Raw genomic sequence first — 27,708 nt, forward strand, 5'->3', positions numbered from 1 at the left:
AACAGAGAAAGGGGTCTGGAAAATTCACCGTATCGATGGGATAAAAGGGAACGCGGCCCCGGGTCCGGAGGAGGAGGTCAGCTCTAGAGGACACCAGAGATGGGGACCGGCCACGGCAGCCAGAGGAAATGGCAAGAGAATAAATTCGACGGTTTTTGCCGGGCGCGAGGCAGCGGTCGGGACGCAGAAAGCAGAGAAACCCCTCGCTCAACGGAGGGAAAAATGAAGCGCTGGCGAAGGTTCAGCCTGCCCAAGCAGCGACGTGGGCGAAGCCTGAAGACGAGGGTCCCGAGGATGGAGGGAGGTGATGTGTTTGAGAGTGACAAGGGAGAGCGAAGCAGCGGGGATCGTGGGCACGTTCCGTTTGGGAATATTTTGCAGTTGAAAAAGCAGGAGCAATTAATAACCGGGAACACACAGCCGGCTGCCACAGCACCAGCCTCTGAAAAACATCCTAAGGGGGGGAAAAAATATCTCCCGACGACTTGAAGAGGGCGGTGTAAGCAAGGAAACCATCGAAGATGCTGGTTTTTATTTGGGCAGATGGATTATTTCAGGCTGGCTTGAACAGGCAGACGTTTGAGACTGAAATAAGAGGCAGATCCGCATGAGCAGAGCTGCCGGAAAAGAAACTGCATCGAGGATTCACTTGATCGGGGACGTATCCATCAAAGCGGGGGGGAAACCCCGAAGACGACTCTACCACCCACCTTAGAGGAGTGACCGAGAAAGACGCTCCCAGATCTGAACGCGAGAGCGGCTGCATTCGCAAGAAGCCCCCCTAAACGCCCCTCCTCTCTTGCCTCAGCCTAAACAAAAAGATTTAAGAAATCAATCTTTAAAAAAGCCCCCCGAGAAATGAGCGTTATCAAGTCATAAAGCGATTCGGTAGGGTTTTTTTTTTTTGAAACGAGTTACTTTGAGGTTATCCGCCCGTCCCGGACAGTGCCTGGAAGGCGAGCTGCTGAAGTGGAAAATGGATTTTGATCTATTTTGAGTTGGCGACGTTTAACCAAGGATGTTAAACCCAACTATTTCTACCGTGCAGACAGCCGGACGCAAGTTGCAGCAAGGTTTGGAGCGCTGGAACCATCCACAGCAACTTTAATGTCAGGAAAATAGAAATACTTAAATCCTGCTTTTAGGAGACACGTGAGGTTTAGGATGCCCAAGCAGCGAAACGAAGCCGGTGCGGTCTCGTTGGACCGCAGCACGTGCAAGGAGAAGCTGGGGCAGGCGCGAGCGCGGATTATCGACTGAATTTAATCCTGAACCCTGTTCCTGCTCCGATAACCAGACCGTACCACTGCTGCTCCACTCTTCACGCTAACCAGCTAACGAGGCGTGCACGTGTACTCCAAAATCAGCGCGACTCGGTGGGTAAGAAGCAAAATGGGCTTATAAAAATTCCGCAGAAAAAGCGTCGCGCCCGAGAAAGCACTAAAAATGAAGCAATTTGCTAGACGGCATTTATTCGTGCTTCAGAGTGAGATGATCCGCTTCCCGGGGGTTATCGGGAAGTGATCGGCAAGTACGAACCAAACAGGATCTACACCGTCCTCCGGTTTCGGGCTGAACGTCTCCCTCCTGTGAATCCCCTGTTCTTCACAGTCGTCCCCTGCAGTACTCACCCCGCAGCGGCGCAGCCTAAAGTCGACTTCGCAACCCTTCACAGTCTGCAAAAGCCGCGTTTTAAAGCAAAAATAAAGCCGTGGGTTTCTTCTGCGGGCGTGCAGGAGGAGGGAAGGGCTGGAATTTGGTTTGTGAAGGCAAATCCAAGCCCCGAAATCCAAGCCAGGGGTGGTATTGCAGGAAAAGCGCAGAGCTACGAAACCTAAAACTGAAATTCATGGTTAAATTGCATCATTACGGATCCCACCCCAGGATGTATTAGCTAGAAATAGCCTGGAAAAGGCAGCTAGGGTGGAAAATCCAGCAGCTGAAAAGAATAACTAACGGATTTGTGGTGGCCAGCACTCCCTTTAATTCTGACCCTGCTGAGCCAGGAGAAGGGGATCAACACGTGCAGCGACCATCCCACGCCTCAAGCACACAAAAGGGAAGGGAGAGAGGTGACGGTAACAGCTAACGGTGCATCAAACGCTTCCCAACCTCCAAATTCTTAGTTTAAGACTTAATGAAGGACGTTTTAGCCTGGTTTAGTCGATGCCTCCGGTGAACGCTGCCGGGAAAACGCAGCGGCTTCCTCCTGACGTGGACGTTCAGCTGATGTTGTTAAAATTACACCCGAAGCCTTCCCGGCGTCCAGCCCAGCACGTGCTGCTCCCTGCGGGAATCATTTTCCAACAAATAGACCTTGCCGCTTAAAGTTTCATCTGAAAATGCCCAAGAAGCGGTTTGCTTCCAGCTCCCGTGTTATTAAGCGTTATTTTTGGGAGAGGACTGAAGAATAGTATTTGCTCCTCAAGACCGGCTTGGCATCGGTTTAAAATGATGTTTAAATCCCAGCTCGAAGAGTTTCTCTCTCCTCCTCTCCTCCGTACAGCTCCCACCATCCTCGATTTCAGGAGCCGCATCTCGAAGCCGCAGCCTGGGCCAGAAAACCCACGGGAGGGGAAATTCCCACCCCAAATTCACACAGGGGGGATGAAATGAGTTTTCCCCGTACCTACAGCTCAACGGCGGCACGAGGATAACGTGTCGCATCCACGAGCATCCCGGGAAGAGCGGCTTCGCCTCCCGCCTCCTCCCGCGCGCTACGAGCGACCTGCCATGAAGCTGCTCAAAAATCCCGGGGAACAAACCAGCGAGAGGTCAGCGCATCCTCCTTTTCTTAGGGAGCGGGCCGGGAAACCTCCCAGAGAGAGAGACAAAGCGAAGGGGCTGTCCGTCCGTCCGTCCGTCCATCCCGGGCAGACAGCAACAAAGACCTGTGCACGCACTATGAGGAAGCCTCATAAAACATTCCCGGAGACGCATTAGGGCTGGCGCGTGCCTGTTTTCCCCTCAAGTCCCTATTATGCTTTAAAGATATGCTAATTATCCCCATTAACGCGCGGAAACGGGGACCAAATTCCTCCAGGATCACCCAGAATTAAGAACTAACCGTTTCCCACACGGGCGACGATGGTGGTTTAACGAAGGTGAAGTTGGAAAGACCCAAACCAGGAAAGGTTTTTGAGATCAGTGTATTCACACACGAGGAGCGGGGATTAATTAGTCGGAAAATAAGGCAGTGTCAGTGTGTCTGTACTGGAAAACGCTTGATTTTTAGCGGGCTAAAGGGAAAACAGAGCCCTCGAACGGCTGCAAAAGCCCTGCAGACGGAGAAGGGAAATTGAGGTAAATTCAGACCGTTTCATCTCGGTGTTTTCCAAGTCCAGGCTCAGTTTTGCTGTAGGACGCACAAAGCGTCAGTCGGCAGAAATTACCCGCACGCGGCCGCGTGCAAGAACCGCACCATCCAAATAAACCGTTTATTAGTTAAGAGGCTGAACGGGAAACTCGTTTCCAGCCATCGTCGTTAATATCATTTAGGAACGGACTGGAAAAACCAAACAAGGAGGGTGCAGAGTTTGACCTCATTCCGCGATGCTCACGCGGAGACCGTCATCGAGCCCGAGGAGAACTTCTCATCGGCGCTTTGCTCCCTCTCCCCCGTTGACTGCAATTATTTTGGGGGGAAAATAAAGCCGCGGGGTGTTGTAGCGCAGACGGATTCATTTTCTGCGAGACGCTGGACCGAGCTGGGGACTTTCACACAACACGCAGTGGGATACTAAGGAAAAAAAAAAAATAAAATCCACCTTTTGCATCAAAGCTGCTGTTGGAGCGAATTTACGCCGTATTAATTGAACGTTTCAGGGTTTAGCCACCGGGATTATACAGCAGCTAAGTTTTTCTTAAAAAAAAAGAGGTTTCTACAGCGCTGTGGATTTTCAAGCGGTCGCAGACCTCGTCCGTATCCATCTTACACGCCATCGAGTTAAATCAGATTGGATGATCCGAGACATCTAGTCCCCGAATTCCTGGACAGGAGGGTGAAGAAGATCCTCTTCTCCTGCCGGGTACCCGCAACGCCAGACGGAGCACTTCAGAGACACTTACGGTGACGTTAAAAGGTGCCGGGTGCTGCAGTGGATTAATCGAATCCACAGGATAGCGGCTCCATCCAAACTCGATCACAGACCAGACTCAGGGTGAGAAGTATTTTACCCCAAATTAGACATCTACGTCTAGCGGGGTTGGGGTTTTTTTTTAACGCAATTCATCTGAAAAAGAGATGCCCCAACCGGCGCAAACGTCAGTGTATGAAAGAAGAGAGAGAAATCCCACCTCGGTATCTCCCTTTACGTATTAAGGTGTGGAAATAGGTGCTGTTTAAATACCGATTAATAAATATGTAAACTTTACTCCTCCCTTAAACTCTGCCTTTCCCCCCCCCCCCCCCCTCTACTTTGCTCTCCTGGCCAAGCCGCTCCAGCTCTCCTTCCCCTCGCAGCTTCAGAGCTATTTCTTTTTGAAACAGTTTAACGGAACACCACAAGAATTCCGAGTGTGCTGGGTTTGGCCGGGGTAGGGTTAATTTCCTTCCCAGCAGCTGGCACGGGGCTACGGTTTGGATTTGTGCTGGAAAGAGCGTTGATAACACAGGGGTGTTTTCGTCACTGCTGAGCAGGGCTGACACTAAGTCAAGGCCTTTTCTGCTCCTCAACCCCACCCCACCCGCGAGCAGGCTGGGGGGGCGCAAGGAGTTGGGAGGGGACACGGCCAGGACAGCTGACCCCAGCTGACCCGAGGGATATCCCACACCGTATGGCGTCGTGCTCAGCGTATAACGCTGGGGGAGAAGGAGGAAGAGGGGGGGACGTTCGGAGCGATGGCGTTTGTCTTCCCAAGGCACCGTTAGGCGTGATGGAGCCCTGCTGTCCTGGAGATGGCTGAACACCTGCCCGCCCATGGGAAGGAGCGAAGGAATTCCTTGGCTTGCTTTGCTTGCTCGTGCGGCTTTTGCTTTCCCCGTTAAACTGCCTTTATCCCAACCCGGGAGTTTTCTCACTTTTACCCCCCCGATTCTCTCCCCCATCCCACCGGGGGGGAGCGAGCGAGCGGCTGCGTGGGGCTTAGCTGCTGGCTGGGTTCAAACCATGACACCAAGATAGGATACAGAATATTTAAAAACTGAAGTATCTCTACGTATCACAAGAGAGCCGAAGGTTGAGTTGTCGGGCGCCTACCACGAACCCTTCCACGAGTCGTACAGGACGCAGCGGCCCTGCAGACCTTGACGCTATCGCCGTTTAGCAGCAATTTCTGCAAGAAAGGGGACGTTTCACCCCATGAAATCCAAGGTCGAAGCTCGAGCTTGTCTGTAGCGTGACCACATTTTCACCAGGCTCTTACAGAAACTCTCGGACCAGTCGAGCGACGGCTCGGCTTCGTACTTTATATTATTTCTTTATCCCTACCTGACCTGCTGGTGCAGTTTTCAGTGCAGGAATTACTTTGCCCCTGCTGTAAGTTAATTTATTTGCATCCCGAGGAAGAGAATTTGCAACCCTTACCCCACAGCGTCGCTTCCCACCTCTCAGCAATGTGCATTTCCATTTCCACTTTATTTTTTAACCCTTCCCCGCAGAAACGGGACCCTGAAATCCCTCACTTCGCAGCTTGCGGTGGATGTTTGGTATCTGTTGTGACCCTGTGTGGTTCGATCGCACCTCGGCTCTAACGAAAAACCCACTCGTCACTAATTCGTGTTCCCTGCTCCCTTTTAATGACGCAATCTATGTCAGTGGGGAAGCGCAAAGGGGATTTACTTTTCCATCTGACCGATTTCGGCAGCTGGGGAGCGCGGGCATTCGCGCCAGCGGCCAGACGGCATCGTCTGGATCCGGTCCAACCCTCGCGCCGCCAGCGGCCGTTATCAGCATCCCCAGTCCTCGCTCCCGCGCCAAGGGGGGACGCTGACCTCTGCGGCTACCTGCACCTCTATCCGTGCGGATGGCGTTATCCCAGCGCTTCCTGGCTCCTTTTTGCGCCCGGGGAGAGCTTCGGAGTCAGATGTTGAATTCTGCGATGGCTTCGGTCCGTTCCGCGCCCTAAATACAGCAGGTTTCCACGCCAGGAGAGTTTTATTTATTCCTCTGCCCTAAACCATGGGGCTTCCCGCTGGTTTTCGGGATGCCTATGCAGCTGGGACAGCAAGGAAAACATCTTCATTTAAGGTTATTTCATTGTCCCCACTATTTTTTGTGGGGAGTGGCTATTTCTAGGCTCATTTTTCCATGGCTCAAAGGAAAAAAAAAAGATAACGTTGAAGTGGAATCTGAGCAGTTTTACACCTGATGCAAGAGCTTAAATAGCCACAGACCCTCGTGTTTTTGCACTACAACTCCCACCTGCTTAACAGCGAACAACCCCCTGCCACAAAACCCACCTACGCCGTAAAGATTTTGCCGTATTTCAAAGAGCAGAGAGTAATCAACTTTTACCGATTACCATCTTACAATATTATTACAGAACTATCGATTACAAAGTTAGGCTGGACATACTAAGCAGCAGGAGACATCCAGAGGTGGGTTTACGCGGTGTCAGGGTTTTGTACGTCATTTTACCGCGGGTGTTCAAGGACGGTGGGTGTGTGAGCCGGCACATAAATTATCTGAAACGTAAAGTAGCTCGCGTGTGGTTCAGCCGCCCAGTTTTAAGGCAGTTTTTGAGCCACAGAAAATTCTCAGTGAATATTTTATCGGCTTTTTTTTAAATCAGCTTTCTCCCCCGGCTCAACAGTTATGTATTTTAGTTTACAACTCAAACAGATCCTCTGTGCACCCACGTGCAGTTTCCAAGACAACTCTGGGCAAGATCCATTTCTGCTGAAAAAATGAATGATCCCAGAACCCAACACACATTTGTGAAGAACTGTTCACTATCAAATTTTAAGCTAGACTTCAGGGATGAAGAGCCACTGCCTTAACCCTAAACTGTCCCCATCCCGTGGGATCAACGGAGACGTCCCCAGCACCACCAAGTGACAGGTCCTCTGTCCAAGATCTAGAGGGGAATTTAAGGTCCCACCACCACTCTATGACACCGTCCAAGTCCACTGCCTGCCCAGCCTCCTGTGACCTTGACACCGTGTCCTCACCTGCGAGGGCCACGGTGGAGTGACGTCTACCCTGCAGGCCGTGGCAAAGAGCATGGCAGAGCAGACGCCCACCCTGCAGGCTCACGGAGGTCCACGGTGGAGCAGGCTGTCCACCCTGCAAGCCCATAGAGGTCCACAGTGGAGCAGGCTGTCCACCCTGCAAGCCCATAGAGGTCCACGGTGGAGCAGGCTGTCCACCCTGCAAGCCCATAGAGGTCCACGGTGGAGCAGGCTGTCCACCCTGCAAGCCCATAGAGGTCCACGGTGGAGCAGGCTGTCCACCCTGCAAGCCCATAGAGGTCCACGGTGGAGCAGGCTGTCCACCCTGCAAGCCCATAGAGGTCCACGGTGGAGCAGACATCTACCCTGCAAGCCCATAGAGGTCCACGGTGGAGCAGGCTGTCCACCCTGCAAGCCCATAGAGGTCCACGGTGAAGCAGGCTGTCCACCCTGCAAGCCCATGGAGGTCCACGGTGGAGCAGGCTGTCCACCCTGCAAGCCCATGGAGGTCCACAGTGGAGCAGGCTGTCCACCCTGCAAGCCCATAGAGGTCCACGGTGGAGCAGGCTGTCCACCCTGCAAGCCCATAGAGGTCCACGGTGGAGCAGACATCTACCCTGCAAGCCCATAGAGGTCCATGGTGGAGCAGGCTGTCCACCCTGCAAGCCCATAGAGGTCCACGGTGGAGCAGGCTGTCCACCCCGCAAGCCCATGGAGGTCCACGGTGGAGCAGACGCCCACCCTGCAAGCCCATGGAGGACCCCAGGCCAGAGCACGTGGGTGTGCCAGACGCAGGCTGTGACCCCATGGAGAAAAGCCGATGCTGGAGCAGGTCTTCTGGCAGGACTTGTGAGCCCGTGGGGGACCCACGCTGGAGCAGTCTGTTCCTGAAGGGCTGCACCCCGTGGAAGGGACCCACGCTGGAGAAGTCTGTGGAGGACTGTCTCCCGTGGGAGGGACCCCACACTGGAGCAGGGGAAGAGGGCGAGGAGGAAGGAGCAGCAGAGACAACGTGTGGTGAACTGACCCCAACCCCCATTCCGCGTCCCCCTGTGCCGCTGCGGGGGAGGAGGTGGAGAAATTGGGAGTGAAGTTGAGCCCGGGAAGAAGGGAGGGGTGGGGGGAAGGGGTTTTAAGAGTTGGTTTTATTTCTCATGACCCTTCTCTGACCTTTGATTGGCAAGAAATTAAATTCATTTCCTCAAGTAGAGTCTGTTTTGCCTGTGACGGTAATTACTGAATCATCTCCCCGTCCTTAGCTCGAGCCTTTCGTCGTATTTTTTTTCTCCCCCCCGTCCAGCTGAGGAGGGGGAGTGAGGGAGCGGCTGGGTGGGCACCTGGTGTCCAGCCAAAGTCAACCCACCACAACCCTGAAGCATCCCCCATCCAGCGGGATCAACGGGGACGTCCCCAGCACCACCGAGTGACGGGTCCTCTATCCACCAGCCCAAGATCTAGACGTGCGAACTTAAGGTCCCACCACCACTCCACGACACCGTCCAAGCTTGGCACCATGTCCTCACCTGCCAGCACATCCCAAACCGCCACTGGCTCGCGTTACGGCAGACGGACCGGGCCAAAGGATATGGATTTGCACGCCGGCACATCTCACTGCAGCTGCCCCGTGAGTAAAGTCCAAACTAGGTGGCTGCCGGTTATCTTCGTAGTTAAGACAAGTCCGAGCCTTCCCCCAGAGATCTATTTCAAGACAGCGGCACCCAACGTCGTTATCCCAAACTCAATTCCATCAATCCTCAGAGCACCCGGCACACCAAGATGGACAGACAAGACGGCAGGACCCGGCGTTAGTGACTACGCAACTCAGAAAAGTTGCTGAAGAGAAGTTTATCTGTTCTAAGTCAGAAAAATGACATTTTTTTTACCCATTCTACTATCATTTTTCAACTACAGTGCCAGATTTAAGCATCCTATAGGTACGACCCGAGCGTGAGGCTATTTCCACCCTCGCAGAAAGGCTCACCGTTTGAGAACAAAAAAGATTTGATGCCCACTCACTACTCCAGCCTAAAACTTGCAAGAGCTGCTCTTTTCCTGGAAAGATGAGGGTCCCCCCCCAACCCCCCCCAGTTTTGCTTCTTGCTGTCCACTAACAGAAAAATCCTCCGCGGTCAAGGCATTCCTAGAGCGGCTGGATATTTAAAATACGGCCTTTTCCACCCGAGACTTCAGAAAGCCGATCGCTCATCGTGTCTGGGCTATGTCTGTAACCACGCACGCCTTGGAGATCATTATTATTATTGGAGATAATAAATCTCCAACCTTGCCAAAATATTCAGGCGGCACAAAGCCAACCAAGTACTTTCAAAAGCTGAAGCCATGAAAAAACAGTAGTTGTGTATTTGGGGTGATTTTCCCCATTTATTACCAAGCCTTTTAGGGCAAACTACCAGAAACGAAACACGCTTAGAAGAGCAAGTTCTGAGTAAAGGCACCAAAACCCATCCCATTTGTGTCCTATTTTCCTGAGCTGGGTGGAATACAAACCCCCAAGAGAGGGCAGCTCGGCACGGCGCTGTCTGACGGGCATCTGAGATGGAAGCAGGCTCCCAAAACCACCCAACTGAGCAGAAAAGTGGCCAAATTCGGACTCGGTGCAGCTGTGGGAGACCACTGGGACTCGCTCAAAGTGTTGGCCGAGGGGTATGGGAGATGCAGCTACACGTGTATGCGAAGGGGAGCAAAACACCCTGTGTCTGATATTCTTAAACACCAGAGAAATACACCAAGACACAGAAAACTCTGAATTATTTCACGTGTGTGAAGCTTCTCCCTGACCTCGCGCTCTCACCTCAGCTCTCCGCTGTTTCCGCCTCCTGTTTTCCCTGCTGGAATCAGCTCCCTTGGCAAAGCAGGTTTAAAATTCTTCATCTAATGAAGTATCAGGACAATCAAGCCTGATCCAGCCTTAAACGAAGGTCCTGCTCCGTTCTGAATCCCCACAACGGGATGAAGGCTCGTATAACCCAGCCTCTACTCACTCGCACCGGCAAACGCCTATCGGTAAATCTGGCAAATCCAGGGACACGTTCGCTGCAGCTTGTACGGGATTTGCTCAATCCAAAGCACCCGAGAAGGCGACGAGTGCAGCTCATCCCCGGCTGTAATTAATTCTGCAGTTCTGCTTTACACCACCTTCTCTCCGGTGACGCCCCCAAAAGAGACATAGCTGCCCCAAAATACTGGAAATAAGCCGCACCCCGTAAATCACGCACTTATGGGCACAGTAGTAAAATTCAGGGTAATTACCTGAAATCAGAGTTGACCCTTCGAGGTGTTCGGTTCTTCTTCACCAGCTGAACCCTCTGACCTTCATTTTCGAAGCTACTATTGAAAGAAAGATCTGTAAGGAAAAGAAACGCGTGTTACTTCAGAATGGCAGCCAAAAAACATCGCTAACTTTCATCCTTCTCCTTTTTGTTCTCCAGATTTCTATTTTTATTTCTAGGAAACGATATGTATGAGTCAGAAAACCAAGAACCCTTGATGATGAAAAGCATCGCAACGCAGATGTGGATGGGTGGAGAGATCCAAGGCAACGGTCCAGACCACCATCCAAAGCGTGCACGCTTCGGAATTTAAATGTACTGAGAAAAACGATTTAATTCGAGCTAACCAACCCAATACACCTCTTTGAGAGCTCCAGTAAGCACGGGGCCATTCCCTTGCGTTAAGCTTTCCCCAAACAAGAAAAGATAACCTGCAGAGTACTCAAAAGGGTCTTTCCAGCCCAGAAAGTCCTTTAAGCCAGGTCCAAGACCTGGGTTTCGCCCAACGCCTGGGACTGCTGCCCAGCTTTAAGCATCTCAAAGCCTGGCTTAGCAGCTTACAAGAAGTCTCGAACCCATCCGCAGCCCCAAAGCAAGAACCGTGACGCTCACGCTCCGTCTTTTCACAGAAATTACCTAAAAAACCCCACCAAACACGAGATTGAAGCTCCTACCGCAAAGGCGATCTCTAGCAAGATGACCGTAACCACAACCAACGCCTTTTTAACATCGCTTGTGAAATACCCACCAATGCCTCCAGACCCAGCTCGCCGGATATTAGAGCCAATAAACACATTAAACTATTTAAAAGAAAAAAAAAAAAATCTTTAATTTCACCTTCAGGGGCAGGACAGACCATAAAGGATATGGGAAATGCGACACTTTCCCCCCCCAACAAAAGGAATTCAGCGGGTACTAACGCGTACAAAACCCAAGAGGCCAAAAGAAGGACCGGCTTAACAGCTCCGACTAACTTTAAGCTTAGCCCTAGCAAGCGGGCGTGGAAAATTGAGCTAAAGCAAAGCGAGACTCACCTGCCCCCGGGGCGAGAAATACCGAAGGTTGAAAGTGAGGGTTGAAAGTGAGGTCCGGAGGTCTCCTGCTCACAGCAGGACTGACCTCAGAAGTTCAAACAGGTTGCTCAGGTCTTTGTCACGCCACAGCAATTACCGCCAGGTTTTAATTGACATTTTAAGCGCTGGTTTTTCTGAGGTTCAGTTGATCTTACGAGTGCCATACTCGCTCTTTACTCGCGGGCTGCTGCCGGTTCAGCTTCCTAACAAAGCCCACCCCGGCGGAAGGTGGACACCCAAAGCAGCTCGAAGGATAAAACACGGACCAAACCCTGCACCCAGCCTGAACGAGCTCGTTAAATACTCACACCACCATTTCTTCTCGGAGAAGACCTAGCACCTCCCTGCAGGCAGGCAAATCCACCGAAAGCTCGAAACACCCAGCGGCACCGCGTCTTTCTGCCTACCTACGCTTTCTGATACACCTCGTGGTCCGTTCTGGCCACTTCTGGTCCTTTTTAGTGATTACGAACCTAAAAACCCCCCAATTCTGTCAGCATTGCTGTTTCACAAGTATCTCCATTAACAGACCTGCTCCGTGAACGCCACAAATTACAGTTCTATCACTAATCGCATTTATCTGATAACATAAAAGAGATTAAATCTCAAATACGGGTTGTTTTTTTTCTAGCAAATAGTATTTTTTAAATTTTTTTTTCCCCCAGCTAGTGACAGCCACAGCCTCAAACAGATGCAGAAGGGACTTGTTTTCTTCTCCGGTTCCCAAAGTTCAAACTCAGAAGCTTGGAAGAAGAGGCCATTCGCCTAAAAAACATTTATTTTATTTTTTCCTAAGAACATCATTTATGTTCTGCGTGTTCAGTGGCTTTTAAAATTTCCTTTGGCGAGGCGGAAAACAAAGAATAACTCCGAAGAACGACTCTTCCTTCCGCAGCAGAATTCACCCGTTTCCTACAAAACCAGCCCCACAGCAAAAGTATTGAAATAAATAAATCGGCACTTTCAGTCTTCGAAAAATCTTCACGATTTGACCGCTGCGGCACCCGTAATTTAAGCTTTCAGACTTCTTTAATGAAGTTCTTTCTCCAGCATCCTCTGTACGGTTCCAGCAGCTAAGACCTCCGAGCACAGCACTCGCCCACAGCAGGAAGACGCCCGATCTCCTAGTAAGGTTTGCAGCTACAAAAAACAAACTAAAAATCGGCGATTTAAATGGTTTACGTTGCCAATTTTTGCTGGTTTTCCCCCCCCATCAGGATAAAGCTGAACGTGCAGGTACCATTTACAGGCTGGCAATCACGTTAACTCGGGGGGGAAAAAATGTTCCAACCCCGATTAATGCGTGAATTTTAGTCAAGACTTGAAGAGTACGGGGTGTAAGGGACGTCACAAAAACCCCCAGAAACAGTGAAAATAAGGATTTTTCCCTAAAGAAAGGCTAAGCCCAAGAAAACAAACACTGCAACGCTAGCAAACGATTCATGCGGCATCTGAAAATAGACTCACGTTAACTCAAAAAGGTTGGCACTTGTAATTTCGGTGTTGTTAAATTACAGAGTTTTCCTACAAACTCACTTTTTCCATCAGATCCTGACTTCTGAGTACTGAATTACCGAAATCCAAGGTATTGTGCAAAAACCCTGGCTCTTCAGAAAGAGGCATTTGGGTATTAAAAAAAAAAAAGCCCAAAACTCGGCATTTTTGTGTCGGCTGAAGGAGAGGAACAGCCATTCTGCAGCACCCCAGGATCTCAGCTGACCGTCTCTCTCCCAGCTAAACCGACGGCACGGCACAGACCCCTCATTTCTGCAAGAGCGAAGACTAACGACGCATGCCAAACGAGTTACGGCCATTCCTGATGCTCTTAGACACCGGAAGAATCCGATTGTATTTAATCACCTCCCCGATCAACCAACACACACAAGATTTTATACTCAAAGCATGCACATAACGTGATTAATCTCAATCTTTGGAGTGTCACGGCTTTACTAAACAAAATTATTTTACTGATGTTTTAAGCGTTCTTAGGTTTTCCACTAAAATTCGACGCCCAGCCCCTCCCTGAAGACTCCCCCAGATTTTCCAGCAGCGCGCTTGCTAACGAGGAACCTGCTAATATCGGCCCTAGAAATCATTTAAGTGCTTCTCCTCACCTGGAAGCTCCTATTTCAAGCCGATTTCGTTCCTGTAAATCCATCGAGGTCCCATCTATGTCCTCCCAGATGTTTTCCCTCGTTAGGGGGAGGCGAGACGGCACTCGCCCAGCACAAGAGAGGAGCTTCAAACTCTCGCAGGGAAGCAAACCAACCTTTGCAGATACTCCAAGGTCACGAACAGGGTCGCAAAAAGGCAGATTTGGGTATCGCCAAGGCTCGCCGCTCCCTCTGCTTTGGATCTGCAGAGCAGGCGAGGTCTTGGGTCTCTCCCACCGATGTCTCCACCTCCGATGTCCATTCTGGGACAGCTCTCCAAGCTCCACGGCCCCCCAAGACCCTCTTGTACCTCTCAGGTTTGGGTCCACCGCAGAAGATTCCCCATTTCAAGGTTTCTACGCTCCTTCTTCACTTCTGGAGCGTCCTGAACTTCTCGCCGTGTCACCGGAAAGGCTTTAAGAGAAGCAGGAGACGCTCAAAAAGACGCTGTCTTCCCAGCTAGGGCATCATGTCCAGCCTGGAGACCGCTCTTTACCTCTCGAGTCTCTTCTCCATTTAAGTGGCTGAACGATCGTCAGCTGAGAGGAGATCACCACCAAGAGATATCCCCAGGCTTCACCGTCTCGCCTCCGTGGGACGGATCAGCCCCGGCTCGATGCACAAGGCCACCCGACTCCGCGCCCGCCGATAAAAAAGAAAAAAAAAAAATCAACGCCGAGAGCAGACATCTTGCCAAAAAACACTTCTTTTGTCTGGGGAATCTTGTCTCCACGAAGGCTGTTGGAGCAAACGAAGGCTGCGCTCTGCGGGGTTTGTCTAGCTCCGGGACAAAAAGACAATTCAGTTGAAAACAGTCACACGGCTCAATATTTTCCACATGCTGCAGTTGGATTTTGCTCACCCCAAGCCAGCGCTAACACACAAGCGATGCTCTACCACCAAGATCCCCTGCTAGGAGTTCAAAGTGCGTATAAATTAGCATTAAAACCTCAGTTTCCCAGCAAATCGGGTGGGGAAAACCCACCCAAAACAAGCCCAAAAGGGAGAACAGTCAGCACACGCGTCCACGAAAACGCGCATCTCAATTTGTGATAATCGTCACAAAATACATTCCAAGCTCGTTGTGGGTCCAAGCAGAGAACACCGCTCCAGGAAGCCCCACGTCAGTCCGGCGGTCACCGATTTCTTCTGGCGAACGCCCTCTGATTCTCTAAGAGCCACGACAGCCCGTGCAGCTCTGCCGTAACGCAGCGGAAAGCTGGATGGCAGTTCCATATACACATACGTACCTCTTCTATACCTTTTCTCAGCTTGCAGCCACGCGCTTTATCTTCCGAGACTCAGGGTTGGCATCGGGATATCTCAGCCCTCCAGATCCAAATTAATTCATCCACCTAACGAGCCTCGCTCTGGAGGCTCAGACATTTCCAAACCAGATTTTTTCTATTAATTAACACTTCCCAACTTCTCACATATAGCCTTTTTTTTCCCCCCTCCCCCTTAACAGTTGTGGTTTATATTCCAAGCACAATTTCTTTTTACTTTAGTGCTCCTTTAATAACGCCCCGAGCTTGAGACTCGAATGAGAAGCGGCGACTGAGCAACCCTTGATCCAAGAGCCCTTCCCAACACCGCAAACAAAGGAAAGGAAGATATTGAATTCGATCCAGGAATTGAGTTTGAAAGCTTCAGTACAAGACGGTTTGTTCATGGAGTCGCTGCTGAATTGGGTCCTGGGTACCGACTGAATGAGAAGAGTTGACTTCAGGGAAAATAAAACCCAATTTTGCTCAATATACCACTTTTTGCTCCTTTTTTTTAACTCCGCGACCAGGCTGTTCCGTACCGAAAAGAGCCACAGCACCGATAAAGATAGGAGCGTGCTCAGGGCACTGGGAGTCCCGCACGCGTGTGTATTTTAAGGGCGCTTACGCCAGCGGCGCCCAACCTCGGCGATGAGCTTCAACCCAGAACTCGGGCACGGCGGCTTTCAAAGCCACCTGAAAGCAACTCGACTCCTCGTGCTTTCCCAAAAAAAACCGGTATTTTATCCTGCGTACAGTCACGCTGCACCTCGGAGACGTGTTCTGGACTCACAGTACGAGGCTCAGAGTCTGAAACGACCCAACTGCAACGCCAACTCTTTTCTTTCAAGGATTAAGAAGTTAAAACAAAGCCGTGAAAGGAAAACCAGATGCAAATACTCAACAGTGTTGTGTCAAAAAAGCAGAGAGGTGGTTTTATATTCAAATTCCTGACTGGTCAAGAGACTCACAGTCTAACCGATCCCAGAAATTAGCCATTTCCCTTCTCTTAATTGCAGAGACAGCCTTGAAAGACCTGAAAAATCACAAGTTTAGAAAGTATTTGCAGCTGCTAGTTTTGTTATTAGAACAAGTCTGATCGGGAGCCGTTAGAAGAGCGGGACTTCCTCCCCCCTTCCTCCCTCGGCACGCTCACCCATGACCAGAAGTTACCTCTAGCGCAAGGCTGCAGCCAGAAAAACCAACTTTTACTCCGTTCGTTGATCATTTGGTACCGATGGTTCTCGACAGAGTTGAATGTATGAAGCCACCGCGTTTTATAAGCCACGTAAAAATTAATTCAAGAGTTTATAGCCAGAGCAATCGACACCAACCTCAGTTATCCAGGAGGGAAGACATTTCATGCAGGAAGAGGCTGTGGTGCCGGTAGCGTGACTAATGCCCGGACAAGTCGGGCGACGTAACATGGAGAGCACGTTTCTACTCCCACTTACAATTAAAATGAGAGCGAGAGACTCGGTGGAGAAGAAAACCCGGTGATCCACTTCAGGGTCAGCGTGCCCCAAGCACGAGCGCGCTGTTAGAGGAGAGCTGGGGCTGCAAGGCAGCTCCGAGCAAATTAAACAGGGATTTTTAGAAAGTCTCAGGCTAACGAGCAACTCAAGCTCACTCGTAAATCACTCCGTCGCCGACAATAAAAGAAACTTTCTCTGGCGAGGCGGGGAAGGACACGTCCTCCTGGGTATGCTCACAGTTGCAGGAAGATTACCCGGCGCTGAGATGTCCCTGCTAATCCTTACCACGGAGTAAATTACTCGTTTCAGCCTACATTAGCTGGTAGGTGAGGTCAGCCAACTCGGGCGCCGTGTGGCAAAAGCCCCGAGTTCGCGTTAACTGTGCTGAAGAACATCAGAAACCTCCCCCAAGACCTCAAGCTCAGGTCCTGCAGGTCTTGGTTCAACCACAGCAACCGCTCCACGGAGCAGCCTGATCTTCCAGCCGCCCGAACGAACGCCGGGAATATTCCAGGGTGGAATATCGAGGTAGTTTTGGGTTCATAAAGCAATTTCTGAACGGCACGGATCAAGTCAACGGGCTTCTGAAGACCCACCCAGCGGGTGAGAAAGGCAATCTCATCCCGGTGATGAGAGAGAAGGAGAGAGGAGAAGCAGAAGTGGCCGTACGGGAGCAGATCCAACACCTGCCATCCCATCTCCAGTAAAAAAAGAAAGAGCGAGCCTTCGCAAATCCATCCTCCACACTTCCAAACCACGCCCGGGAACGCTTATTATTCAAAATAATTAAAGACCCCGGGTCTTTACGAGGGACTTACTTTAAGTTGTCGCCTGTTCATCTTCTCTCGACCATTAAAAAGGTGTTACCGAGGCACCTCGGGTCGTTTCTGGAGCTTTTCGGGGTTGGTTTTGTGGGGGTTTTTTTGCAGTCAGCAATATCATTCACCCCTTCTCCTACAATATTTTCAAGTGCACTGAAGAAACACGGGTGCAGACACAGGTGGATCTTCCTCCACTACAAGCTACTGCGCGTTCCTACCTCGAGTCTCTTAATGAACTGTTAATCCACGGAGGGGTTATCAACCTGAGTTTTAAGAGCAAACGGTCAAACCTAAGCTCTTGAAGGATGCCTCAGCATATTTTAACCAATAAACAGGCTTAAAGTGAACATCTAAAAGACAATTTCCTTCTAAAAAAGTCAGGTTGACCATAAGAATTGCGATCCTATATCCAAATGCCGAGTCTAAAATAATCTCACCTTTCGGCTAGGCTTTTTTAGAAGCACATTTTGGGCTCCAAACCTTCCAACATCAGCCTTGCAATGACGACTACGCTTTGCCCCGTAGCTCTAGCTGAATTCACGTTCCTTTTCAGCCCACGTCTGTAGATACCGAGAGACCACAACTGCTCAGCATCGCGTTTTTCAGGCGCTATCAATAGTCTGCAAGAACACAGGGCTCCCAAATAGCCGCCTTTCCCAGAGAAACCTAACTGGGAGCTGAGGTAAGAAAGGACAAGCCAAGGTCAGACCAAAAATAGCCGATAAAAAAAGAGAAGGCAAAACAAAAAATGTTTTCACAATGCGAAAAATGCAGTGCCCTTAACTGGTTAAATCTGTCCTGAAACATAGAAAAAAAAAAAGCCCTATTAAAACCAGCAGGGTAGTTAAACCAGTTAAAAGCAAAGCTGCTAGGCTCACAAGAGGAGGACGTCAGATCACATCTAAGACCTAGAAGTCATTCTGGGTCCCGTTAAGAGTAACATCTGTTAAGCAAAGACCTATTTTACTAACCCTTACGCAGTTGCGCGGCTCTAAAAAAAAAAGAAAAAAAAAGAAGATATCCCCCCAAACTCGCTCTGAACACCCTGCCTGGTGACGATACATCCCTCTGGGCCGCTCGTACCTTCAAAGGGGCGTCAGGGGACACCAAAGTGCTCCAAAAATTCCCCTTTTACTCCTCGGGCTCTGCAAACAGTTGGAATTTTCCCCTCGGACCAGAAGAGCAATCGGCAGCTCTGCAAACAAACACCCGTCAACAGGCACAAGGTCAGTCTCATCTGTAAATACGTCGTCTCCGACTCAACGGCAGGAATAAGCGGCAATCTTGTTTTTCTTGTAACCTGATACGGTTTTTACAGGGAATTCTTCAGTCCAGGACAGCGTCCAGCTCCAGATGCAGGCAAGGAGAAGCAGCAAAAGGCTCTTCGCCACCTTTATTCTACAAACCGACCCTGCTCCGCTGTCTTTGTGCTCAGAGGTGTCTCAGTTTACCAGTTCAGATGTTCAGTTTTGCCAGCAACAGGATAACAAATCTTATTTTCCCCCTTTTCACCCTTTATCCTCCTTTTCCCCACCCCGTACCAGTGACTCCGCGGGCAGAGGCGGCGTTCGGAAGCAGAAAGCACCACTTCACCAGCAGAAAATAAAAAGAGATGACACTTCGGCCTGCAGAACAGCACCACACCTTTCCCCTTCGCTCTTCCCCCCAGGGGAAACCGGATCGTGCCCAAATTAACTCTAATTACACCCCAGTTCAGTAGGAAAGGATCACGCCGGGGGTTTGGGAGCAGCATAAAGTTGGGAATTGTCTCCTTAAATATATCCAAAATAACGGCGATGTTTAGTTTTGAGCGAGCAGCGAAGCTCCAACCCTATTTTTAGCGCTCATCCCTTTTACCCACCACCGAATTCTTCCTCGGCTCCCTAAACCAGAGCAAGACGTCGAGTATCGAGCGCACCCGGGCTCTCGACGCTCGGGTTTTACAGGCGAGGCCGGTCCATACGCTGACATGCTGGAAACCTACCTACAAATGCAAAAAAAAAAAAAAAAACAACCCCCCAAAACCCCAAACCCAACCACAAACATCTCGGGTAACCTTTGGACCAGTGATTTGCACACTAATCCCCGTCCTCCCCCCGTCGGCATTAAACTCTGAACTCCGAGAACCGACTCTGCCTGCGCTCGGCGGCGTAGCAGCCACAGCTTTGCTGCTTGTAACCATAAAGCCAAAACACATCTGGCACCGCACGCAGAGGGTTTGAGATCTCGCTGCTGCTGTTATTCCAGTAGACAGATACGAGCGTTTTAACACCCAAATCTTGCAAACGGGGAAATATCGACCGGACAGGAATTAAAAACACTTTATAAAAGCAAATATAATACAACCTGAGGTGATAATTTACACTGATGGTGATTTTTGTGCTGGCAAAGAACCTGCCTCTGGCAGCGAAACCTTTACCTTCAGCACCAGCTTTGGTGGAATGAGTATTCCCTGCGCTAAGCTGAAGAAAATCATCACCAACAGCTCTCTCTGCGGCTTTTCCCCGTCCCTTAGGAGGGGATGAGATACAGGGGAGAGCCCTGAGCATCAGGACTCAAAGGATTAGGTCAAGTGATTTAGAGGCAAGTGATTTAAATTGATTTCTTCCGATTTTCTTTCTTTAAGTGGAAAGTTAGCACCCACTCGGCAACGGGCAGAGTTGTCCAGGCCCAGCAAGTCCAGAGGAGTGGGGGGAAAACCTTGCTTGAGACGCCGAGCTCCCTCCGAAACGGCGGCTGGGCTCTCTGAATTGGATCTATTAGTTTCACCTTCCAAAAAAAGCTACTTGGAGACAATTTGAGCACGAATCTCGATCCCTACTACGCCGCAGTCCATATACACACGCGTAATTCATGAGGAGCCGCCCAAGTTCCTGCTTTTGAGGCAGAAACCTGGTTTAAGTTTAACACGAGCAGCACGTTAGGGTTCAGAGGAGCCTTCGGGCGCCCGTCACAGATCCCCGTTACGGCGCCGTCTCCAAATCACGAGGAACTGGTCGTTCCACCTCTCGGGTGCAGCCGAGTTGGACGGAAGCAAAGCTGATTTTCCGTCAGAGGAAGAGAGATGCGAGCTCACCGTTTGATTTTAAACGTGGCCATTTTCAACCCTAAAAAAACTCCGCAAAAGGAACTTTAAAATAAAACCTAAAATCTTGATTCTTCCAGAAATCAAGGTTTTACGTACAAATTATAATGCTTTTAAGGATTTTTGCCAGTAGGAAGGGGAGGCAAGAGAGCTTTTATAAGGAGACTAATTTAATTTGTAGCCTTGCTGCAAGGCTGATGTCTCAGCCAGCTCGCTGGCGAGCCAGGGCTGCAACGCTGGGATGTTTTCGAAGCGGAATTGCTGCGTATTTCATCATCAGCCTCCAAGGTTCGGCTCCGCAGGACCCAGACTCACCCTGCCTCCCCAGCTGCCTTTCCCCGGAGCTGTCGGATAACCGGATAAACTAGCCTGGCAAAGGATTTCCAAAGCAGGGATGCTGTTAGCGAAGGAGAGATTTCCCAACCCATCTGCAGCTACTCTGGCACCTACCTCATTAAAAAGGAACCACGACAAGTGATTTAGTGTTTTGTCTGTTTTCTGTAATGACAATCAAGACCTGCCAGCCAAACCCCAACAAAGCTCCTATCATGCTCCTTCCAAATTATCCTCTTCCAAGACAGGAGTTCACACATAAAAGACGAAGAATGACTGTTTTCAGGTAGTTTAGGGAAAAACAGGAGGCACGCTGAGCTCAGGAAAGCTGGACCTACAGACAAACAGTCTCACAGCTGGACCTACAGACAAACAGTCTCACAGCAGTTATTTAGTACTGGTTTTTAGAAAGCCCGCAGCCCAACACGATTTTTTTTTGTCGAGTCCCTTCTATTTGATCGGTCACCACTCATTAATTACAAGACAACCCCACGGGTCTGATTTCCAATCGCTCCGGTCTTATGCAAGGTAAGGGGTGTAGGCGCGGCGTAAGAGGGACTTTGCACCGCGAAGCTTTAAGCTGGGCTTAAAGTTTCGAGAGCAAATCAGTTGAGTAGAGCCGGCCTGTCTCGCAGCCGCTCTCAATTCCCAGGGTTTCAGCCACTGCCACTCAGCTGAGAAAAACTTCCCGCCCCCAGGATATTATTTTTTAAGGGTTATTCCTCTCACTTTAATGCCTCTTCAGCTTGTCAAATTAGCATAAAAAGGCCAACTGGGTGATTAAGAACTGTCTCATGACTTTCCAAGGAGGAAGGTGCTTCAGGAACGTGGCTTTGTTCGTCCTGCTCAATGTTTTAACAGCGTTAAAATTTTTCACAGTGTTCTCTGTAAAAATGTAGCAGGAGGGGAAAAAAAAAAAATAAAAAGGAGCTATGCAACCCAAAACGTGAAGAAGAGTAAAAATTTGAGCACACCCACCCAGCCTGGCTGAGTTTTTGGTCCCCGCGTTTGATTTAAACAACGTAAACCCTAAATTCTTCACTCTAGTTTTGCAGATTGAAAGTACAGCTCAAGAGAGGACGGGCACAGCACAAATATTCCGCAAAAAAGGCATTTTGCGTTGAGGGTAGTCCCAGGAAAACGGCCTCCGTGCCGAGTCCTTCCCGCAGGACGAGCGACCGCGGGGTTAAGCCAAGGCTGACTCCAAAAACTTTGTGCTTGAGCCAAGCACAAAGGAGGCGAGACCACAGCGTCACGTCCCTACAACCCACCAGGAGACCGCGGAAGAAGAGCTGCGCCCGTCGGATCACCTCCTTGCTGTGTCCGTAGCGGCCAGAAACGGGGAGGAAGACCTTACAGCAACAGAAATTGCGGAGAGAGGAAGAAATAACGAACACACACTTATTTTGAGAAGCTTTGGGGCCACTAAAGCTGATTTTTCTGGCATGGCGGAGCCCACGGCTGCTCTGGAAGAACAAGCAGCAACGCAGCCAGGTATCAAGAGAGCTTTGGGGGTGTAGCTGAGGAAAAGGAAGGAGAAGCATTCAAAAAATCGACCTGCAGCCATCAACTGAGGACCTTTACCACAAACCAAGACTCCTACCACGCACAGACGGGTTTCCCTGCGCTTCTACGCAGCGGACGCATCCTGAGCGTCTCTCCTTTTTTTACAAAGGCAAATTTGCATGAACCCAAAACGAGGTGAAAACAACTTTCTCCTCACTTGTCTTGGGGGGGGAGGGGAAGACGCAGTTATTCATCCGGCTGCCCCGCTCCTCTCCCAGCCCAAAATAACCCCTCAGCACAGGATTAAAACAAATAAAAATAAGAATACCTTTCCCTGCGCGGCTGCACAAGTGGTTTTGAGCAAGAGGGAAAACAGCCCGTTACCGCCGAGAAAGCCCAGAGCAAGAGGAGACGCTTTAGACCGGGAAACACCCTTCGCTATCCGAGTTCCTACGCCCCAGCTCCGTCCAGGGGAGGAACGATGCGAGTTACCGAGCGATAACGTTTGTCGACACGAATAGCGACGCGTGGATTTGCTGCGGAGCAGGCAGAAACCCGGCCTAGGGTAAGATCGCCTGTATTTCACTAAAATTAAGTATTTTTACGGTTCAACTGATCCTACCTGAAGTTGAGATCTACCCAAAGATGAACCGAGTTGTGCTCGTGACTCCAGCAAACACAGAAGGATAAAAAGCGCCGCTTGCTCCGCGCCACTTCCGCTTCTTTTCAACCCGAAACTTCCCCAGGAGAGCGCAGCTCAGCGGCGCGGGGCCCCGCATACCTGCAAACTCCTTCCCTACGGAGCTCCGGCTCTGGTCAAGTCTTGGGGTGGGAATATAGCCGAGCGCCAACACCTGCGGGCCGAGCGCCTCTACAAACAACAGGTTTTATTAAAAAAAAAAAATAAATCAAACTGCGCATTCCTGAGCCAAACGTTGGATCCTTTTGCTCACGTTGTAGGAAATAAGCTGCAAAAGCACCTCAAATATTCAATTTTTTCCCCTAGCATCCTGCCTTCCCACTTCTCCACTCTCGTTACCGTTAATTTTTACCACGAGGATTCGCCTCCGAGAACCGGCTGCTACTGATGGGGGGGGGGGAACCCCAACAGCAGAGCGAACCGCAAACGTTTCGGCAGTCCGCGAGATTACAGCTCGTTAAATAGTTCATTTATTGCCCTTCATCTCCTATAATTCATTTATTATAAACTTCAGGATTATTCTTTAAATAATCTGTAACCCTGCTGGCTGATCACTCCAAGCGCGCCGCGAATCTCCGGGATACATCAACTCGGAAAAGCTCAAATAAGTTTTAAACATTGTTTTAATTAGCAGGTATGACATAATTTAAGTTTCCAAGCTTGTTTTGCTTTCATATCTCGGTTATTAAAGCCAACGTGCTGGCAGACAATAATTAAATTAAGCCGACACGATACTGTAAAAGACTATTTAATTCCTGAAGTACCCAGGTTTGTTTAAACATATAATTACTTAATTACGCGTTTATTCATTTAACATTATTCAGATTTTTTTAAGCGCGCTGCTCATCCCGTAAGTAAGGCAAAAACCTGACCTATAAATCTCAAGTTTTAATTTAATTCGGCATCCGTTCCAATAAAACACAAACTGCTTCGTTAGCGCTGCTCCGCGCCCGTCTGACCCCCTCGCAGCTCGCTAAGCCTACTAATCCGTCAGCGCTAACGAGGACCCACGCGACTGAAGCACAACTTTACGCTTTGTAAGTCAAATCAACCAATTTTTTTTTTTTAAGCCGGGTGAACGCGGGTTTTGCTCCAATAACTCCTCCAGAAGTCGCGCGACGAGTCCGCATCGGTCCGCTCGGAAGAAAATCCGACGTATTTCAATTAGCCTTCTGCGAGTCACTAATTCTGCCAGATTTCTGGCTATTTTTATAACCCCCCGAGACGTGCCACACGCCAGCCACCTCTAGACCTGGGAGGAAACCCACCCCAAATTCTAGTTTTCAGTGCTTTGCTGAAATCTCAGGTTTTAGCTGATTTACCACAGGGAAACCCGGCAAGGATCTCGCACCGCACCCAGATCGTCAATTAAAATATTACGGAAAAAAGCAAAATAATTTGCAATTGGGGAACACAGACCTGTCCCAGGAAATTCTTATTTCACTCAGCGGCTGCCCGGCGTGCACCACGTTTGCTTCGCAGGCTCCAAGACCCCCGTTGCTTTCCACAGGACACCAGGTTTTGGGGTATTTTGTCCTAAAAACGTGAATTTTTTCACCTTGCAGGTTTGATACCGTCATTACAGGAACGCTCCTGAGCTGCGTTAGAAGCTTGCAAAGCCTAATTAGGCTTGAAATATGTTATACCGACGACTTAGCTGAACAAAAATCTACATTTGGGCTAAGCCCTGACTAACGAAGGACACAAAACCCGCACGGCCTCAGCTCCCTCCCTTTCCTAAATCAGGAATATTTCTTCAGAAGGCAACAAACCAACATTAAATCCCTCATATTTCAAACCGATCCACGATTTCCCATTTCCGGGCTATCGCTTACGGAGTTTCTGGTGTCAGGATGTTTGCCCGAGTCCTCGCCGCTACCAAACAGTCCCTGTTTTCGGTTGGTTTTATTCCCCCGCCCCGTCCCCCCCCAAGGCTGTTTTACGTTTCTCTGGATCCGCGCCATCTCCCTCCTTCAGGCTTTGCCGTCGCCTTGAAGCGAGAGTCAGAGCAGGATCATCCCAAGCCTTTTGGAAAAGTTATAATTAGTAACTCTCCTCCCGCTGGCAGTTGACGAGCGGTGACATGGACGCGAGCGGTTAACAAAGGGACAAAATCTCCCCCCCCCCCCCCAATACTAGGAACGGTAACAAAGCTGCTTCCTCACATGAAAATAGGGATCAGAAAAGCCCAGGAGACCAGTTTTGCTCCTCAAAAGCACGCCGGCACTTCCCAAACGCTTTGGCCTCAGTAATTTTGGATAAAAGCTCCCGATTTTCCCTCCGGTTCCAGGTAAAGGCAAGGCGCAGCATAAAGTTCCTGCAGGAGAAGCTCAAAAATATCACGAAAGAGGGATGACACGCACCTAAAAGGAAGGGTTTCGGGTCTCTGCGGGTTTGGGTCCTCCTCCCCAGTTCCCAGTCTCACTTCGAGGTATTCCCCATCCTTCCCACCTCCCAACACCTTTCCCTTGATGCTCCAAGCGATCTCCAGATCCGTACGGAAAACATCTTGCCCTGACTGAGCTTTCCCTGCGTGGAGGTGTCCGTCGTAAGACAGGAGACGTGGATTAAGACACCACGAGTTTGCAGTACACCAAAAACGCTCTTAATCCTTTCGGTCGTTGAAGCGGAGACAAACACGACGCTGGTTTTTCGACGCCTTCCCCAAATACCACCGAAGTCTCCCGGAGTTCCCAGAGAAATCGGAGCAGAAGCCCCCTGCGCTGGAATTTAACTTTCGCTCTCGACCTAAAACGACCTTTCGGTATTTTCTCCAAACCAGTATTTAACGAATATCAAACCCTTCTGAGCTATTTAATAAAAATAAGAGGTTGCAGAACGCTTGCTCGAAACTAAAACCCGGAGTTTTTATCGTGAACCAACCCCAAAACATCCCAGCTTGCTCGACGGGAGCTTTGGCAGCACAAGCGACAGCGATAAACCCTTCACCCTTCCACGTCGCTGATCCGACACGCCATAAATTAATTTGCAAATCTGTGTCGGTACAGCAGAGTCCCTGTCCTTTTTCCAATCGCTGTGAATTATCCGTAGCTCAGTTCTGGAAGTTTTAGAGCAAGACGATGACTCCTTCATGGCTCGTACGCAACCCGGTCTTCTTAATCCCAGCTAAGCAAAGTTATTTTGATGCTCTGCTTTGAAGTGACCAACAGGAATAGGCTCAAAGCAGCCAGGGGACTTATCCCGGAGAGGGAAGGTGGATCCAGAAGCGGCACGCGAGCTCTCTGCGTTGGGATTCCCTGGCTCTGCCGGGCAGCTTCCCCTTTCACATCCGCTCTGCACAGCCGCGCTTTGAATCACACTAATCCTCACCCAAAAAAAACCCACCCCAGTAACACTGCCAACGTTTCTCCAAAAGCTTTCGGATTTAGATGTTAGCGTTAATAATAGGTATTTTAAAGCTATTACACCCCCAAAACCCCTACCAATTCCCTCGTAAGCTTACAGAGACTTCCGTTTTCCTCCCTTTCATAGCAAGAAAGCTCAAAAACCAGATTAAAACCTGGACTCAAACCCTTCCTCCAGCGGTATCGGGGACAGATTTCTTCCCCGCTCGCTGCTTTGGCCAAGGCCGAGACACGATTCCTCCTAGAATTCAACACGGACGGCGTGTGACGAGCCAGGAGGTGACACGAAACCCCTCCTAGCAGCCATCACCGGTTGTTCTTCCCTCCCTGCGCACGTTAACATCCCTTATCTGCCGCTTTCCGGGGGGGATTTAGGCTTTGTAGATCCCTCCCAAGCAGACGCGGTCAGGTTACGGTGATCCACCCGCTGCTATCTCCCAAAACGAGATGTCGTCCTATTCTTGTGCCCCTTCTATATTTAGGAAGGCGACGCTCGCAACAACCCCGCTGCTTTAACGAGGAGGAAATATTATTTCACGAAACATCACCCATCGCTACGAACGGCAAAGTAACACGGCCGGGACGCGCCTTTACCCTCCCCGTTCACCACCAGATCCAGGGAACGCCGACGTTAAGCGTTAACGCCACCTCAAATCCCACAGATTTCACCCCGTTTTCGCTGGCAGAGGTGCGCCCGGGTTCCTTCTCGGCGGAGCACGCGGGATTTCACAGAGGGTTAAGGTAAAATATCTCCCTGCAAATAAATGGTTTACATTCCTGAACTCGGTCCAAACGCTGTTTGCCAGTAGATAATTACCAGACTATAAAGTTTACTTCGGAGAAATTGTTCCAAAATATCAAAAAATCATAACGAGGGGCGTTCGAGTACGTACACGTGATTACAGCTCCCCTCGACCAAGGCGCGGAAGACAAAAAAATTAATAAAAAGTAATTAGAAGCACCGGAGGGACCAGCAGGTCGTTTGCCGGGGTGAGACCGATTCCTACCTGTGCCGGTCTCCAACCAAAGCACAATCCCCGTTTCCTCTTAAAACAGAAACAGGGATTTACGCTAACGATGGCTTCGCTGCCCGCAGTAATTTAGCTAATAGCTGGTCACCTCCAGCAAAGTCACACTCGGGGTATCATCAGATAACGCAGCAGCGGCAACAGTTATTCAGCTTTCAGTAATTAAGGGGGGGGGGGGGGGCGGCAGATAAAATAATCAGGAAAGTCGTGTTTTACTACTTTTAAATGAGTAATCCCGTCCTCTGCCAAGGTACAAAGATTAGAGGCCATGTGGGAACAACCGGCCTCGCGCGGGTGGTTCCCCCCCGTACAGCACAGTTATTTACAGTCGCTGTCGTGGTTCCTCGAGTTCAGGGGTGGGGAATTCAAGTGTTTTATAACACGAAGGGGCCCCTCACGTAACACCAGAAAATGGCCGAGGGCGACCTTTAACTCGCACCGCCTCAAACTGAACACTAGAAGCTCGTAGGGACGTAAATTCAATTTTCATTAGTCTCTGCAAACGC

General features: G+C 50.0%; 1 protein-coding gene across 8 annotated transcripts in view; it reads right to left on the bottom strand.

Moving 5' to 3' along the window:
- Positions 1 to 27,708, bottom strand: part of BRD4 (bromodomain containing 4) — an 83,017-nt gene that overhangs the window by 52,754 nt on the left and 2,555 nt on the right. For all 8 annotated transcript variants that reach the window (XM_076360803.1, XM_076360805.1, XM_076360811.1 and 5 more), the window contains exon 2: positions 10,379 to 10,472. The gene's annotated coding sequence lies outside the window, so the exon portion shown is untranslated. The remainder of the gene's footprint in view (positions 1 to 10,378; positions 10,473 to 27,708) is intronic.

This window comes from Aptenodytes patagonicus, chromosome 30 (genome assembly GCF_965638725.1).
Source record: "Aptenodytes patagonicus chromosome 30, bAptPat1.pri.cur, whole genome shotgun sequence".
In the NCBI taxonomy this organism is placed as follows: Eukaryota; Metazoa; Chordata; class Aves; order Sphenisciformes; family Spheniscidae; genus Aptenodytes; species Aptenodytes patagonicus.